Genomic DNA, 17493 nt, shown 5'->3' with positions numbered 1-17493 from the left:
TGCCCAGAGTCAAAGAAGGCCTCAAAGGAGGAGGAGGGTGGAACAACAAGAAGTGGAACATCAAGAAAGAGAGCAGCAAGAGGAAGAACAAGCTCCAGCCACTGTGGATATGAGCCAAATCCAAGAAGCCATTGCTGGTTTATCTATGCAATATTTGGAGAGTCAAGAACAATAAAAGAACTTTTAACTCTAACTAATGGACCAGCAAAAGGGATTCCAATCCCAACTGATGGATCAACAAAGGCAACTACACATGCAACTCATAGAGCAACAAAGACAACATTACTCTCAACTATGTGAGTCCATCCATCAAGTGGCTAAGAAGCAAGTACATCAAGAAAGGTGCATCCAAGAGCTCAATCAACGCCAGAATGTTCACCTGAAGACTTTTCATGGGTACAGGATTCTCAATGAAGGGAGGCATTTAGACAGGGTTGAGTACGACATGAGTACTCAAGCTAGACTTAACTATTTAGTTAGTTATCTGCCTCATTTAAACCCATGAATTCAAAAGTATGATAACATTCGGGAAAGGCTGGAATCAAGGAAAGTAGAAAGAGCCAGGTGCAATGAAGCTAAGTTGAGGAAGAAGATGGAGGATGCTGGCTTTCGGAAGAAGCTAAAGAAGAAAGGAGGTGCAAGCAGCCAACAGGAGGAAGATCAAGAAGGAGAGAAGAAGAAGAAGGGAAAGCAAGCCAAAGAGTAAAAGGTGGTGCAGCTCCCTGTTCATCAAATTGAATAAGGAAGAACATGCCTCCATATCTACTTCATGAGTTTATTTTTATTTGAAGTCATTTGCATTCTGTTTGTCTTCTTTATTGCTATTTTAGTTTGTTAGTCTAAGTGCTTATATCACTCCATCTTGATTGAATTGTATGCTTTGTTCCTTATGCTTCAATAAAAGAGAATGTTATGAAACAGAGAAATAGTAAAGGGTCAAATTTGTTAGAAGATAGAATAAAAATCATAAGGTTATGTGGTGGTGCATGCTTGAATACTTAGTAAGTTCACAAATAAAGTTGAAGGGTAGAGTGTTCCCTTAAGTATAGGCTTAGTGTGCATTGTATGGAACATGTGTGAACAAAAAGATCCTTGCAAAAAGAGAGAAAAAAGCTGGCGTTAGTGGCCAAGTTAGCTCGCTAATGCCAGCACTAATGTTGGCTAATAAAGAAAGAATAACAATGAATAAGCTAGGCACCAATAGCTTGCCCCTAAAGATATATGCCTTTGGTGCTTCTCTACTACGATATGCTTGGATGATTAGGTTTTAAGGAGTGCTTCATCACTTGATGACTTGGGTTAACTAACCCGAGATTATCAACCAAAAGTCCATTGTCAAGAGCAACCTTACTACAAAGCATTTAGTAACCCAAAGAGGTGCTGGGCATCAATGTCTCAAGAATTTGATTGTAAGTCAAGTGCCTATAGTGTGTATGTATTGAGGAGAGGCTTGAGTTAGTAAGTCCTGAGGGGTGATTCAACACCCAACACCTTGAACCAATTGGGTCGAGAGTGTTGACTGAAAGTTTATCGTAAAAAGCTTCCTCAACATAGAACACTAAGCTTCAATAAAAAGAATAAGTCTCTAGCAAGAAAAAGAAAAGCAAAAAGTACAAAACAAGGATCACAAAATAAAAATGTTTCATAGAAGCAGCAGAGTTAGTATTTAAGGGGATGTTATAACCTGGAAACCAATAAGTTGATGAACTTCAAAGATATCATGCATGAAACCCCATGAACCAGGATTGAATATCTTTCAATAAGGGATTATATCTCTATGTGTTTCCATTCATTACTCTTACGCTTTACTGCTTGCTTGGGGACAAGCAAGATTTAAGTTTGGTGTTGTGATGCTAGGCATCCACTATAAGAAAAAGGCGCATTTGTAACAAAAAATATTGTTACAAAATGTCAAAATTTTGAAACAAAAGTTTTTTGTAACAAAAAAGGGTCCATTGCAGTAAGTCCCGTTACAAAAAGTTTTTGTAACAAAAAATGGAACTGTTATAATTCAAAGTAATATTTTGTAACAAATTTTTCTGATACAAAAAAATAAAAGTCATTACAAAATTGATAACAAATTTTGATCTTCAAAATATTTTGTGACAATATATTTTTTCCTATCATAAAATTTTGTTACAAAATATAACTTGATTTTGTAACATTTTTTTCCTTTAGTTACAAAACACTATTTATTTTGTAATAATTTTTTTAATACAAATTACACACATAATTTGCCAAATTATATTATTTTTTAATTAATTAATATATTAACTAATTTACTCAGTAAGTCAACATTTATATAATATATAATAACATAGATAGTTCAAATATATTTCATTTAACTAAGATTGTTTTATAAATCTTCAACATATAAACTTTAAAGTACAAACTAACAAGATATATTGAAGAACCCTAATGAACTAGATAGATACATAGGACAAAAAAAAGAAATTATAAATCTCCAAAATATAAACTAAAAGTTACAAACTCCGTTCATACAGCTCCTTTCTCATGGAGAAACTTCTAATAAGTGTCACACCTGAAAAGACCACCAACAAAAAAAAATACTAACTTTAGTTAACAAATTTTGTTTCAATATGTATGTGATACTTTTGTAGCAATGTGCACGACATAGACAGTTTCAAATAAATGAGGAACATCATCATACCACTTCAAGATATGTATCCTCAGGAAATAGATTCATTATAAAGATCAAGCACTTAGATGCCGAAATATAACAGTGGGTGAGCCTCAAGCATGAAATATTTTGCTCATAATTACATATTTAGTTATAGCAATATAAAGATCAATGACACAAATACTTACATGATCCTCAAAATCTAGGCTCCTTAAATTGATAGACAGATTTCTCATCAGCAGTAGCACCTAAACAGGGTATGATTTGGTAAGTACTTCTCTAACATAAATTTATAACTTCACATTTCTAATATCTGTCCAAAGTCAATATTTCAAAGCCTTTTTAGAAATAAAGTTTCAATATCTTAACTCCATTTAAGGAGTAAGAATTATTCGTTTGAAGCAAATAAAAATGGACTGTCAAAAGAAATGATTCATTGGACAGTAAGAACACCAGCAAATATACCGTCTCAACATCTACAGGACTAAAATTAAATTAAATTAAAACTAGAACATGGTAACCATAGCAGTGACAAAACAGAACGCGTAAATGGACCAAACCTAAGGGAAAGATCAGACGAGTACCAAGGTAACCGAATTAGAACTAGCAGCAGCTTTAACAGTCCCACGGCAACACTAACATCAATATTCAACCTAATTGTAGCAGAAAATAGGATAATAGTAGAGTAAAAGTGGAAGTAGAACAAGTTTAAGGAAGCGAAGGACCTAAACCAAAATAGAGGCAGCAAAGATACCTCCATTAGTGACTCTAACAGCAGCGTAGAGATCAGTAGTGGTCACGGCGGCTTCCAACTAGCCCAGCACGGCAATAGCAGCGGTGGTGGTCTCCATCATCCTCCTTCGCATCTCTCTCTGTTTTGTTCTGCTTCTCGACAGCAACTACGCAGAATAGAAATTAATATCTAGGACAGGATCAATAACAATATGATGTCAATTAATGCAATTCTAAAAAATTGTCTAGAAAATTTGAGCTTTACTTGGCAAAGGAACAAAAAAATTTACAACAGCAAAAGATTTAACTAAGTGATTTTTTAGGCAACACAACAACAAATTCAACTATTCAAGTATTAAACTCAACCCAATGATGTTATCCAGCAACAAAATTCAACTCAATGATGTTTAACAGCAACAAAAAAATTTGCTCAGGTTCAGCAATAATTCTAAAATACCAAATACTACAACAACAACAACAACCACCAGTCCACCATCATAAAATTCTAATTTCAAACCCTAAGATACACTGAAATTGACACTGAAAGTCTGAAAGAACTGGGTCGAAGGGAGCTCACCTGGGAAGTTGACACTGAAAGTCTGAAACAACTCAAGAGTAACAACTCAATCGATGGTATGAACATGTAAATAATTATTATTATTATTATTATTATGAATGAATTTTGTTGGGCATCAAACTAGCATCAAATAAATTAAGAACAAATTAAAAACAAAAACAAGTAATAATTTGAAGTTCCAATAATACTAAATTACTAATCAGAACAAGTAAAAAAAACAAGTAACAAATCAGAACCAGGGAAAAAAGATTAGACCAAGGTAGTGGCACTGAACATGAATTGGGGCAAGACAATAGAAATTCCAGGGCTTTTGGGCAGTGACTGTGACGGCAACTATAACCACCACGGCGTAGCCACACAAGCAGCAGTCCTAACAACCTCCGCGGTGGTTTTGGCAGCGGCAACATCTCCCCCAATACTTCCAACAATAGCTTGCAACTCAGCGATAGTCATGGCAGCAACGAAGGACCCACTTCATCCTCTCTCACTGTCCCCCTTTCTCTTGCGAAGAACTCTCAGCAACGGCAGTCTCTAAGGCGGTGTGGTAGCGCCAAACCCCAGTGGCGGCGAATAGGTGAGAAAATGGTAACAGGAACGCTTCAATCCCTCTCATCTATCGCGCTTCTCCCTTTCTCTGTGTCATTCATTCTCTACCTCAATCTCCCGACACGACGGCGGCTCGACAGGAATGGTGCGACGGTGACGGCGACAGTCTGAGGCGACGGCAACGGAGCACGACACCAACGGCTTCGTGACACCATTGGAGTTTGGCAGTTTCTCACGTCTCCCTCTCTGCAACAGCATCGACGCCCTTCTTCCTCTCCTGCTTCTCCGTTCTTCGCGCTCTTTCTCTCTCTCTCTCTCTCTCTCTCTCTCTCTCTCTCTCCGGTACAACACGGCGGCGCGGTGGTAGTGATGCCCGCCGGCGCTGCCCTTCCTCTTCCTCCCTCGTTCTCTTCTCGCGGCTCCCCTCCCTCCTTTCCCTTTCTTTCCTTCTTTCTTTTCTGTCTTTTTCCCTTTTGATTTTCCCCCCTCTGTTTGGGGTTTCTAGAATAGTAGAAAGGAGAAGGGTAATAGCAGCTGGGAAAGGAAAAAAAAACATTAAAGTTAGGTTTTGTTGTGTAAAAAAAATAAGATTTGTATAAAAATATTAATAAGATAATAGGATTAAGTAATAATTCAAATTAAAAATTATTATTAAATCATTATCTTTGAAATACCATTTTATTATTAATTTAAAAAATTTTTTTGAACAAATACTAATTTAACAAAAATTGATGATAATTAAATTAATTCTCTTTTATTTATAAAATAAGGTTACAAATTTATATATTAAAACTAAAGCATATAAAATATTCATTATTTTTCAATTATAAGAACTCAAAATAATAAATAGGATTTCACTCAATTTTTATATAAAAATCTCTAAAATATAGTTTTAAATAAATATAATACATCATAAATAATTTATTAATAACTTTTAAAAATTTAGGGATCTTACACAAACTATCATTAATTTGACTTAAATATTTTTAGTAAAATAAATTTTTTAATATAAAATCTTAAATAAATATAATAAATCATAAATAACTTATTATGTTAATTCAAAGTCTTACATTTAGTATGTTGAAACAAAATTTTTTATTAGTTACAAAAAATCTTTGAATTTTGTGACAAATAAATAACTTGTTATAAAAATATTGTATTTTGTGACTAATTAATTTTTTGTTACAAAATATTTACAGCTTTTGAAACAAATAGATATTTTGTTACAAAATATTTTCAATTTTTGTAACAATATAATCTTTTGTTACAAAACATTATAACATTTTGTAACAAACCAGCAATTCAATACGAAAGCCAACATAATTTGTAACAAAAGAAATCAAGTTGTTACAAAATATTGAAATGTTTTGTAACAAATTTTCTTATTGTTACAAAATATTCTTATTTTGTAACAATAACTAATTATTGTTACAAAAAACTATAATTTGCAACAATTTTAAATTTGATACAAATTTTTTGTTACAAATGTTTCATTTTCTTGTAGTGATCTTTGGCTAGTTTCACAAGCCATTTTCATTAGTTTTTACTTGGTTTTCATGCATTTACTTAGGCAATAAGCAAGCATTTGGATGAGTAATGTATGCATGTCTTGATTCAATCAAATATTGTGAATTATCAACGTTTTCATGAGATTGATGCAAGAATTTCTTGATGCAATGAATGATGCATTATCTTGTGATTATGGCAAAGCTTTGATGCATTTGTTTGGTTGATGATAGGCAAGGAGAAGCAAAGGAGAGGCAGAGAAGAAGCAGAGGTTGTGGCGTTAGTGGCCAAGTTGGTCTACTAATGCCATGGTTAACATTGGCTTTACAAGAAGAAGCCATCGTTAGTGACCCAGTTAGCCCACTAACACCAGTACTAACGTTGCCAAGAGGAAGAAGCTGCCATTAGTGGCCAAGTTAGCCTACTAACGCTAGTGTTAACGTGATTCAATGAAGAGAGGCAACGTTAGTGGCCAAAGTTGGCTCACTAACGCGCATCAAGGAAGAAGGGGCAACGTTAGTGGCCTAAGTTGATTCACTAACACTACAACACACGAAGAGGTGCCAACATTAGTGTGCTAATGTTACCCCAAGTTAGCACACTAATGTCTTCGACAAATTCATGAGTTGGAGCTCGAAAATTTGCGAGTGTGCGTACGCACGGAGCATTGTGTGTACGCACAAGAGGAAAATTTGCTAGCGTGCATACACATGAGGCATTGTGCATATGCACAACAAGAGGAATGTTGATGGCCCCGTTAGTGTGCTAACTCCAGTAGTAACGCCAGCATGGGTTTTAAAGGAAACGTTAGTGACACCGTTCATGCACTAACGGTGGTGTTAACGCCAATTTTGATAGAAGATTTCTAGCATTAGCAACGCTATTAACGCTATTGCCAATGTCATTTCCAAGGTGCCTCATGCAATTATGAGAACATTAGTTAGTTAACGCCAGGGTTAACTTCAGAAAGAGCCACTTTTATCTTGCTTCAACTAACGCCAAAGCCCATATCCAAGTACTTGAAGACTGTGCTAAAGAGTGTATATATAGGAAGTGTTTTGAATCATTTTCTTCTTTTTGTACTTAATTTTACTTTCATATACTTTTCTTTTCTCGTTAAGTTTTCCAGAGCAATGATGAACTAAACCCCACATCATTAGGGGGAGGAGCTCTATTGTAGTTCAAATGAATGGATGAAATTCATCTTCTTCTCAATCCGCTTGGTGTAGCTAAGAGATAACTTCTGTGCTAATTGATCTATTCACTACTGGAAGGGGGTTTCGATCCATTGAATTTCTATGTGAGCCTCGGAAGGGGAATCATAGAAATTAGTTTGAAGCTCTTTCTCTCACAACTCTCTTGATCAATAAATTCCTGGTTTGAATTGAGATCTTGAGAACTTGTGTGGCTTATGGATAAGAGAATTAAACTTAACCTCTTCTCATGACAATTAGATCAAGGAATTGGCAAATTGATTGTGTTAAGAGAAATTGGGTTGCCAAGGAATTGAGACTCAATTAATTACAATCTTCCATAGATCTACTTCATATGATTGAGAATGAAGTTGAGACCCATTGATTCATGATGGATTATGATATCTCCAATCCCTAATGAATCTATCTCATTGTTATTCTTCACTTTAATTGCTTTCGTCACTTTAATTACTTTTAGTTTCTTGCTTTCTTTCATTCCCAGCTTCCAAAACCCATTTACATTTCATGCAATTTACTTTTCATCATTATTTACATTCTTGCTTTTACTTTCTTGTCATTTAAGTCTCAGCTCTTTACTTTCTTGCCATTTAAGTTTCAGCACTTTAGTTTCTTGCCATTAAAGTTTCCGCAATTTGCATTTAACAATTTACTTTCAGCACTTTAATTTCCCAGAATTTACATTCGGTTAGTTTAATTTCACCAAAATCATCAACTATTAGCTTGACTAGATAAATCACCTAACTAAAGTTGCTTAATACATCAATCCTTATGGGATCGACCTCACTCAACAATGAGTTATTACTTGACGATTCGGTATACTTGTCGAAGGGATTTGCGTTGTGCAAATTTTCGTGCATCACCTCTATCTTCATTCTTCTTTCTTCTTCACATCTCACAGGGAGTCATCTATCCTTTAACATAGAGCTCCCATTCTTCTTCTTTCTTGTTCTTCTTTTTCTTGTTTATAAGTAGAAACAGAGATAAAAAACTTCTCTTTGATCCTGATCCTGAACCTGAGAGAACCCTAAGGAGGCGTTTACAACAAGTTAGAGCACAACACTCTGAAAGAGATCTCACAGAACTTTTCAAACAAGAAACAGAAAATACATGCATGGCAACCGAACAAAATAATGGAGGAGATGCAAGGAAGGTTCTTGGTAACTTCACTAAAACCACTTCTGACTTCTATGGAAGAAGTATCTCCATACCTGCCATTAGAGAAAATAACTTTGAGCTTAAGTCTCAGTTAGTCTCTCTAATGCAACAGAATTGTAAAATTCATGGACATCCACAGGAAGATCCACATCAATTCTTATCTAAATTCTTGCAAATCTATGAAACTGTTAAGACCAACGGAGTGGATCCTGAGGTCTATAGACTTATGCTTTTTCCTTTTGCTGTTAGAGACAAAGCTAGGATGTGGTTGGATTTTCAACCTAACGAAAGTCTAGACTTGATGGTGTTTTTGTGGAAAAATGAATTTCTAAACACATAGATCTAACCGGTAAGTATACCGGGTCGCATCAAGTAGTAATTACTCACAAGAGTGAGGTCGATCCCATAGGGATTGATGGATCAAGCAACTTTAGTGGGTGATTAGTTTAGTTAAGCTAACATTGGTGAGTGAGAATTGTTGCATTCTGTAAATAGCAGTGAACTTAAATTGTAGAATGTAAATAGGCAGGAAGCTTAAAGAACAAGCAATGTAAATTGCAGAAACTTAAATGACAAGAAATGTAAATTGCATGAAAAGTAAAGGGGGGTTGGGTGCTGGAAATTAAAGAGAGCAATAGATCAAAGCTTAGAACAATTGCAAGAAAATTAAATTGCAGGAAAAGTAAATTCAAGGTCACAGTAGCTTAAATGTAAATTGCAGAAGAACACAAGCGCAGGAAATTAAATTGGGAGCAATGAGATGCAATAAAGAGACATAGATCATTTCTCAAATCTCAAAGTGAAACTAACAATTTCAATGAAACAGTAAAAACAGAAGGAAAGCCAAAAGCTCAATTGCTCACTTGATCAAGACAGAAACAAAATTTAACTCAATTGTGAAATTCAGAAAAGAAATTCAAGATCTCAGGGGGATCAAAGAGACTAGAAAACAAGTCTAGATCTCAAGCCCTTCCTTGATTCAACAGAGAACAATTTGCAAAAGAAAAAGAAGATGAAAACAATAAAGAAAATGCAGATTCAATGCAGAAGAAGAACAAAGAGATTTCAGATCAAGTGAAACAGAATTCCTTCAATTCTTGATCCAAAATTCAAAACAAAGCAAGGAAAATTAAAAGAGAGAGCTCTCTAATCCTAATGCTCCCGAGTGGAGCCAGCCTCCTTTTTAATCGAGCTCCAATTGATGCCTTTATATAGGCTTTACAAAATGAAAAATGAAAATGAAATTAAAACAAATTACAAAAATGAAAATCCTAACTTAATTGATCCATGTGCCTTTGAGTGATGATGTGGGCTTTGCTTGCTTTGGATTTGAGGAGAAATAGGTTTGGTTGGCCTTGATTCAATTTGGTGAGGAATTGAATTAAATTGAATTTTGGTTGATTTTGGCCCATATGTTGCTCCCAGGAGGTTGCCCTGCTCTTGTGGAGGGCAGAGCAGGGAAGTTGTGTGAGGAAGCATGTCGCGTGCCAAGTGTGGGAGAGACCTTCAGGATGCTGCCCTGCCCTTGTGGAGGGCAGGGCAATGTTGCTTTGGTGCGCCTTGTCTCCCTGCCCGTGCGTCCAAGCTGTGCGCCAATGTGTGCGCTGGCCGTGTCATGCGCTCATGCTTGTGTGCGCCAAGGAGAGTTCCCAAGTTCAAACCCTTGTGAAAACATTTGGGGAGAAATTTTTCTTGATTTTTCATGAAGGGAGCACGACATTGCCCTGCTCTCCAAGAGGGCAGAGCAGAAAAATGAGCGCTACTTTGCTTTGGGGTGAGGCTCCAGCTTCGAACCTTGGTGGAAGCACATTGGTTTATTTTTGCTTATTTTTGGCTCTTAAAGATGCCTTTCGTTCCTGCCTCAATTGTATGCCAAATATGAATTGCTATATATCGTTGGAAAGCTCTAAATGTCAGCTTTCCAACGCAACTAGAAGCACATCAATTGGACTTCTGTAGCTCAAGTTATAGCCCTTTGAAGGAGGCATGGTCATGCTGTGAGCGCCCAGATTTTACCTTAGCGAAAATTCTTGCTTCCAACCTCACTTTGCATCACGATTCTGCCCTGCCCTTGGCAAGAGCAGGGCAGTGTGTGATGATTGCCTATTCTCCTTTAATTTGGTCATGGGCCACGCTTTTAAAAGCATGGCCTAAGGCTCCAAAGTGTGCTCCAACTTCAAAGTATGTCCCAAAGCTCTTTTTTTCTCCTTTTTTTGTGCTTCTTTGCTTCTTTTTCTTCTTATTTCCTACAAGATTTATAAAATTAAAAGATCAAGGAAAAATACCAATTAAGTATAAAAGCATTCAATATTTAAGCACAAATCATCAATTTCTTGTATGAAAAAGCATAGAAAAATAGGTTTATGATGACATGTCATCACAACACCAAACTTAAACCTTGCTTGTCCCCAAGCAAGAAAAGAATCATGCAATAAAGATTGACAATCCAAGGTGAGAAGAATAGCAACTCAATGTTCATGGTAAGCTAGTTTTCTATGCATGCTTCAATCACAAAAGAAATGTAAATGATTGATACTTCCATCTAGCTCAATTTATGAAATCTTTTTCTTATAATTCTTCCTTGAAACAAGCTTTTGAAATTTTTTTTTTAGCTTCTCCTTTTGGGTGCTTTGCCCCATGAGTTAATAACAAAGCTACGACTTCTAAATGCTTTGTTTTCAAGTATTACCACTTGATACATAAGCACCACAAGCATTTAATTAGAGGACTTCATTAAGCTCATTTTTCTTTTCTTTTCTTGACTCTCTAATCATTGATGCTCAGAGCCTTAAGCTTTGAGGGAGTGCTTTTGCACTTGAGCCTAGCCTTGAATTCTAAGTGTTTTGTTTTCAAGCATTTGGCTTGATACATAAACACCACAAGCACTTAGCAAATAAATTGCCATTGGTACTCAGAGCCTTCAGCTTTCTCATTCTTTCCCTTTTTCTTTTCTTGCTTTAATTATATTTGCTTCTTCAAGGTTTTCATGATTTCAAAAGATTTCACAAAATGTACAAGATGAAAAACTTCAATTAGATAAAATCCAATGCAATTGAGCAACAATCAATCATACTAGCTTTCCAATACTTGTATGCACATGCTAAATTCTTCTTTAATTCCTTGTTTGTTTATGATCATGATACTTTACTGCTTTTGAACTCACAAAACTCAAGTTGGTAGTCATAATGGTACAGCACCATGTTGTAAATCAAATTCAAGCTATGCTTAGTCGTACCACACATGCATACAGAAAATATAAAGACAATCATGCAATTTAAAGTGCTGGAAATAAATGAGAGGAAAAGGAACTTTACAACCTTGCAATTCATCTTCTCTATTGTTGTCATTTTCCTCCCATTCTTCTCCTTCCCATACCAACTCATAATGCTTGCTTATCCTCAAGCAACAATTAGAACAATGACTATGGGGCTAAGATGGATCATGAATGTCTTACACAATGAAATGTTAGTAGCACATGTGTTTTAAGCAAGTAAAATGAAAGATAACAATCAAGGCATCAGAGACAAAGACATTTTGATTGCAAACATAAGAAGGTGAGCACAATACATTGCATAAAAGATAAGTGGCACACCAAACTTAGTGTGACACTTTCACTTGAAATTAATGCAAGTATCTAGTAAGACTTAGAACCAAATTTTGTTGCATAGCAATACCAAACTTAGAATGCAACCATATGTCAATTTTATTTGAAATAAAACTAAACAAAAGAAACTGTTATTTGTTGAATACAATCACCAAGCCAAAAATCTGTCATGAATGAGGATCTCTTGATGCTGTATTAACAAAAACAGTTGATAAAAGAAAACTTAAAAATAAAGAGGTGACTAAAACAAAGAGAATGCAAACGAAATGTCAAAACAAAAGAAAAATCACAATGCAAAGGCAATATGATTATGCAGACAAGTGATGTTGCTGGATGAGTTGCATAGAAAAATAAGTGGCACACCAAACTTAGAATCTTAATGTGACACTTTCATGTAGAATTGATGCAATCATCCTAAGGAATTGAAAACAATTGTTGCAGGAAACAATTTGTTGCAAGCACTTATTGATCATATGCAATTTATTGAATTTAAACACAGCAAAGAAAGAGAATAACCAAACAGAGAATGAAATGTTACCTAAGGTTGGTTGCCTCCCAACAAGCGCTCTTTTAGTGTCATTAGCTTGACATATTGTTCTTCACTTTCTTCCTCTTCTTCCAGTTTGTTAAGAAGAATGACCTCAAGGGGGGAGAAGATTCAGCTACTGTCCCTTGTCTTGGCCTTTCCTTAGCAAGCTTCCTTTTGCAAATGGCTTGATTGATCTTGCTTGCTGGATCAGGGATAGGATTGGTGCTCTTGTTAGTTGCCTTCACTTCTTTGGATTCATGAATTGGTTGCTGTGTGATTTTTGGAGTTTGATCTTCATCCAGAGCCTTTTGAATTGGTGGTTCAATGAGCTTGTCCTTCATGTGCCTCTCTATTTCCCTTGAGTTTGGACGTTCTTGATTATCCTCCTCACTAGCTTGTTCTTCCACTTCCTCTTTTACACTCAACATTTGCTTTAATAGCTCTTTCATGGAGGAGGTTTGTTGATCTTCCCAAGCTTTCTTCATCTCCTCTTCATATTTTTCGATCAGTGTTGAGCATCTTTGGTCCAGGGGAGTTTGAGGAGGTTGTGAGTGTTCAGGTTCTCTTGTCATCTCAAGTGCAGTTTTAGGTTCAAATGTTTCCACCACCTCTTCCTTCTTTGCAATTTCACTTGATATAGGGACCTTTTGTTTTTGTTTTTCCATTTTCTCCTTCCATGCTTTCAACAATTGGCCTAACTGCACTTCCATATTTTTGAGGGAGTTCTCTTGTTCTTTCTGGTACTTCTCTTTCTCCTCCGCAAATCTTTTGAGCATGGACTCAAGCTTTGAGATTCTTTGGCTATTGGAAGTTTGTGTGAGTGGTAAGTTTTGAAAGGGGTTTTTTGTTGAAGCATGGTCAAGTGATGATATCTTTGGATGAATATCATATGGAGCATTAGAATTCCTTTCCCAGCCACCATTGGAATTATGACTTGCATCATTTTGTGGTGGAGGGAAATATCCCATATGGTTTTCTTGCTCATCTTGTGTCTGTGAAGCAAATCTCCATGGACTGGAGTGCTTAGAATTTGTATTTTCTTGGTGATATTCCCAAACACCATTAGAGATTGGTGATGGTGGGTGATATCCCATAAAATTTGTTTGATCACAAGATGAGTTGAACTCCATTTGAATTTTGGAAAACACAACACCAATGAAATTTGAAATTCATCTCACAGAGACAGAAATTCTTAGTGAGGCAAAAACACAAACACCTTGGTTTCAACTTAGAACAGAGAACAAAAACAAAGAAAATGCTTGATCTAGACTTCTCACCCGCTTAATCATTGTTGATCTAATCAATCCCCGGCAACGGCGCCAAAAACTTGATGGTGTTTTTGTGGAAAAATGAATTTCCAAACACATAGATCTAACCGGCAAGTATACTGGGTCGCATCAAGTAGTAATAACTCACAAGAGTGAGGTCGATCCCACAGGGATTGATGGATCAAGCAACTTTAGTGGGTGATTAGTTTAGTTAAGCTAACATTGGTGAGTGCGAATTGTTGCATTCTGTAAATAGCAGTGAACTTAAATTGTAGAATGTAAATAGGCAGGAAGCTTAAAGAACAAGCAATGTAAATTGCAGAAACTTAAATGACAAGAAATGTAAATTGCATGAAAAGTAAAGGGGGGTTGGGTGCTGGAAATTAAAGAGAGCAATAGATCAAAGCTTAGAACAATTGCAAGGAAATTAAATTGCAGGAAAAGTAAATTCAAGGTCACAGTAGCTTAAATGTAAATTGCAGAAGAACACAAGCGCAGGAAATTAAATTGGGAGCAATGAGATGCAACAAAGAGACATAGATCATTTCTCAAATCTCAAAGTGAAACTAACAATTTCAATGAAACAGTAAAAACAGAAGGAAAGCCAAGAGCTCAATTGCTCACTTGATCAAGACAGAAACAAAATTTAACTCAATTGTGAAATTCAGAAAAGAAATTCAAGATCTCAGGGGGATCAAAGAGACTAGAAAACAAGTCTAGATCTCAAGCCCTTCCTTGATTCAACAGAGAACAATTTGCAAAAGAAAAAGAAGATGAAAACAATAAAGAAAACGCAGATTCAATGCAGAAGAAGAACAAAGAGATTTCAGATCAAGTGAAACAGAATTCCTTCAATTCTTGATCCAAAATTCAAAACAAAGCAAGGAAAACTAAAAGAGAGAGCTCTCTAATCCTAATGCTCCCTAGTGGAGCCAGCCTCCTTTTTAATCGAGCTCCAATTGATGCCTTTATATAGGCTTTACAAAATGAAAAATGAAAATGAAATTAAAACAAATTACAAAAATGAAAATCCTAATTTAATTGATCCATGTGCCTTTGAGTGATGATGTGGGCTTTGCTTGCTTTGGATTTGAGGAGAAATGGGTTTGGCTGGCCTTGATTCAATTTGGTGAGGAATTGAATTAAATTGAATTTTGGTTGATTTTGGCCCATATGTTGCTCCCAGGAAGCTGCCCTGCTCTTGTGGAGGGCAGAGCAGGGAAGTTGTGTGAGGAAGCATGTCGCGTGCCAAGTGTGGGAGAGACCTTCAGGATGCTGCCCTGCCCTTGTGGAGGGCAGGGCAATGTTGCTTTGGTGCGCCTTGCCTCCCTGCCCGTGCGTCCAAGCTCTGCGCCAATGTGTGCGCTGGCCGTGTCATGCGCTCATGCTTGTGTGCGCCAAGGAGAGTTCCCAAGTTCAAACCCTTGTGAAAACATTTGGGGGAGAAATTTTTCTTGATTTTTCATGAAGGGAGCACGACATTGCCCTGCTCTCCAAGAGGGCAGAGCAGAAAAATGAGCGCTACTTTGCTTTGGGGTGAGGCTCCAGCTTCGAACCTTGGTGGAAGCACATTGGTTTATTTTTGCTTATTTTTGGCCCTTAAATATGCCTTTCATTCCTGCCACAATTGCTATATATCGTTGGAAAGCTCTAAATGTCAGCTTTCCAATGCAACTGGAAGCACATCCATTGGACGTCTGTAGCTCAAGTTATAGCCCTTTGAAGGAGGCATGGTCATGCTGTGAGCGCCCAGATTTTACCTTAGCGAAAATTCTTGCTTCCAACCTCACTTTGCATCACGATTCTGCCCTGCCCTTGGCAAGAGCAGTGTGTGCTGATTGCCTATTCTCCTTTAATTTGGTCATGGGCCACGCTTTTAAAAGCGTGGCCTAAGGCTCCAAAGTGTGCTCCAACTTCAAAGTGTGTCCCAAAGCTCTTTTTTCTCCTTTTTTTGTGCTTCTTTGCTTCTTTTTCCTCTTATTTCCTACAAGATTTATAAAATTAAAAGATCAAGGAAATATAACAATTAAGTATAAAAGCATTCAATATTTAAGCACAAATAATCAATTTCTTGTATGAAAAAGCATAGAAAAATAGGTATATGATGACATGTCATCAAGACTCTTGGGAAAAGTTAGTCAATGCTTTCCTGGCATATTTCTTTCCACCTCAAAAGATGAGCAAGCTCACGGTGGAAGTTCAAACCTTAAGACAAAAAGAGGGTGAATCCCTCTATGAAGTTTGGGAAGATACAAGCAACTGACCAATTGAGTGGATCTTGAGGTCTACAGACTTATGCTTTTCCCTTTTGCTGTTAGAGACAGAGCTAGGATGTGATTGGATTCTCAACCTAAGGAAAGCCTAGACTCTTGGAAAAAGTTGGTCAATGCTTTCTTGGCCAGGTTCTTTCCAACTCAAAAGATGAACAAGCTCAGGGTGGAAGTTCAAACCTTAAGACAAAAAGATGGTGAATCCCTCTATGAAGCTTAGGAAAGATACAAGCACCTGACCAGTGGAGTGGATCCTGAGGTCTACAGACTTATGCTTTTCCTTTTTGTTGTTAGAGACAGAGCTAGGATGTGGTTGGATTCTTAACCTAAGGAAAGCCTATACTCTTAGGAAAAGTTGGTCAATGCTTTCCTAGCCAAGTTCTTTCCACCTTAAAAGATGAGCAAGGTTAGGGAGGAAGTTTAAACCTTCAGACAAAATGTGGGTGAATCCCTTTATGAAACTTGGGAAAGATACAAGCAACGGACCAATAGAGTGGATCCTGAGGTATACAGACTTATGCTTTTCCCTTTTGCTATTAGAGACAGAGCTAGGATGTGGTTGGATTATCAACCTAAGGAAAGCCTAGACTCTTGGATAAAGTTGGTCAATGCTTTCCTGAATAAGTTCTTTCCACCTTAAAAGATGAGCAAGCTCGAGGTGGAAGTTCAAACTTTAAGACAAAAATAGGGTAAATCCCTCTATGAACTTTGGGAAAGATACAAGCAACTGACCAATGGATTGGATCCTGAGGTCTACAGACTTATGCTTTTCCCTTTTGTTGTTAGAGAAAGAGCTAGGATGTGGTTGGATTCTCAACCTAAGGAAAGCCTAAACTCTTGGGAAAAGTTAGTCAATACTTTCCTGGCCAAGTTCTTTCCATCTCAAATATGAGCAAGGTTAGGGTTGAAGTTCAAACCTTCAGACAAAAAAGAGGGTGAATCTTTCTATGAAGCTTAGGAAAGATACAAGCAACTGACCAATGGAGTGGATCCTAAGGTCTACAGACTTATGCTTTTCTCTTTTACTATTAGAGATAGAGCAAGGATGAGGTTGGATTCTCAACCTAAGGAAAGCCTAGACTCTTGGGAAAAGTTGGTCAATGCTTTCCTGGCCAAGTTCTTTCCACCTCAAAAGATGAGCAAGTTCAGTGTGGAAGTTCAAACCTTCATACAAAAAGAGAGTGAATCCCTCTATGAAGCATGGGAAAGATACAAGCAATTGATCAGGAAGTGTCCTCCTGACATGCTCTCAGAATAGTCTATCCTAGGCATCTTTTGTGATGCTCTATCTGAGATGTCCAAGATGTCCTTGGACCATTCTACTGGTGGATCACTCTACTTGAAGAAAATGCCTGAAGAGGCACAGAAACTCATTGAAATGTTTGCAAGCAACCAATTCATATATACTTCTAAGAGGAACCCTGTGAACAATGGGGTAGCTCAGAAGAAAA

At 36.8% G+C, this 17493-nt stretch overlaps 1 non-coding gene across 1 annotated transcript; it reads right to left on the bottom strand.

Annotated features, from left to right (window-relative positions):
• Window positions 1–17183: 17183 nt before the first annotated feature.
• LOC112765413 (small nucleolar RNA R71) lies at window positions 17184–17287 on the bottom strand. Its single transcript, XR_003183768.1, has one exon. It is a non-coding gene; the product is annotated as a small nucleolar RNA R71 (small nucleolar RNA).
• Window positions 17288–17493: the final 206 nt, after the last annotated feature.

The sequence above is a fragment of the Arachis hypogaea genome, chromosome 2 (assembly GCF_003086295.3).
Source record: "Arachis hypogaea cultivar Tifrunner chromosome 2, arahy.Tifrunner.gnm2.J5K5, whole genome shotgun sequence".
Lineage (NCBI taxonomy): Eukaryota > Viridiplantae > Streptophyta > Magnoliopsida > Fabales > Fabaceae > Arachis > Arachis hypogaea.
The sequence above is the reverse complement of the archived record's forward strand: the minus strand, read 5'-3'. Positions and strand labels throughout refer to the sequence as shown.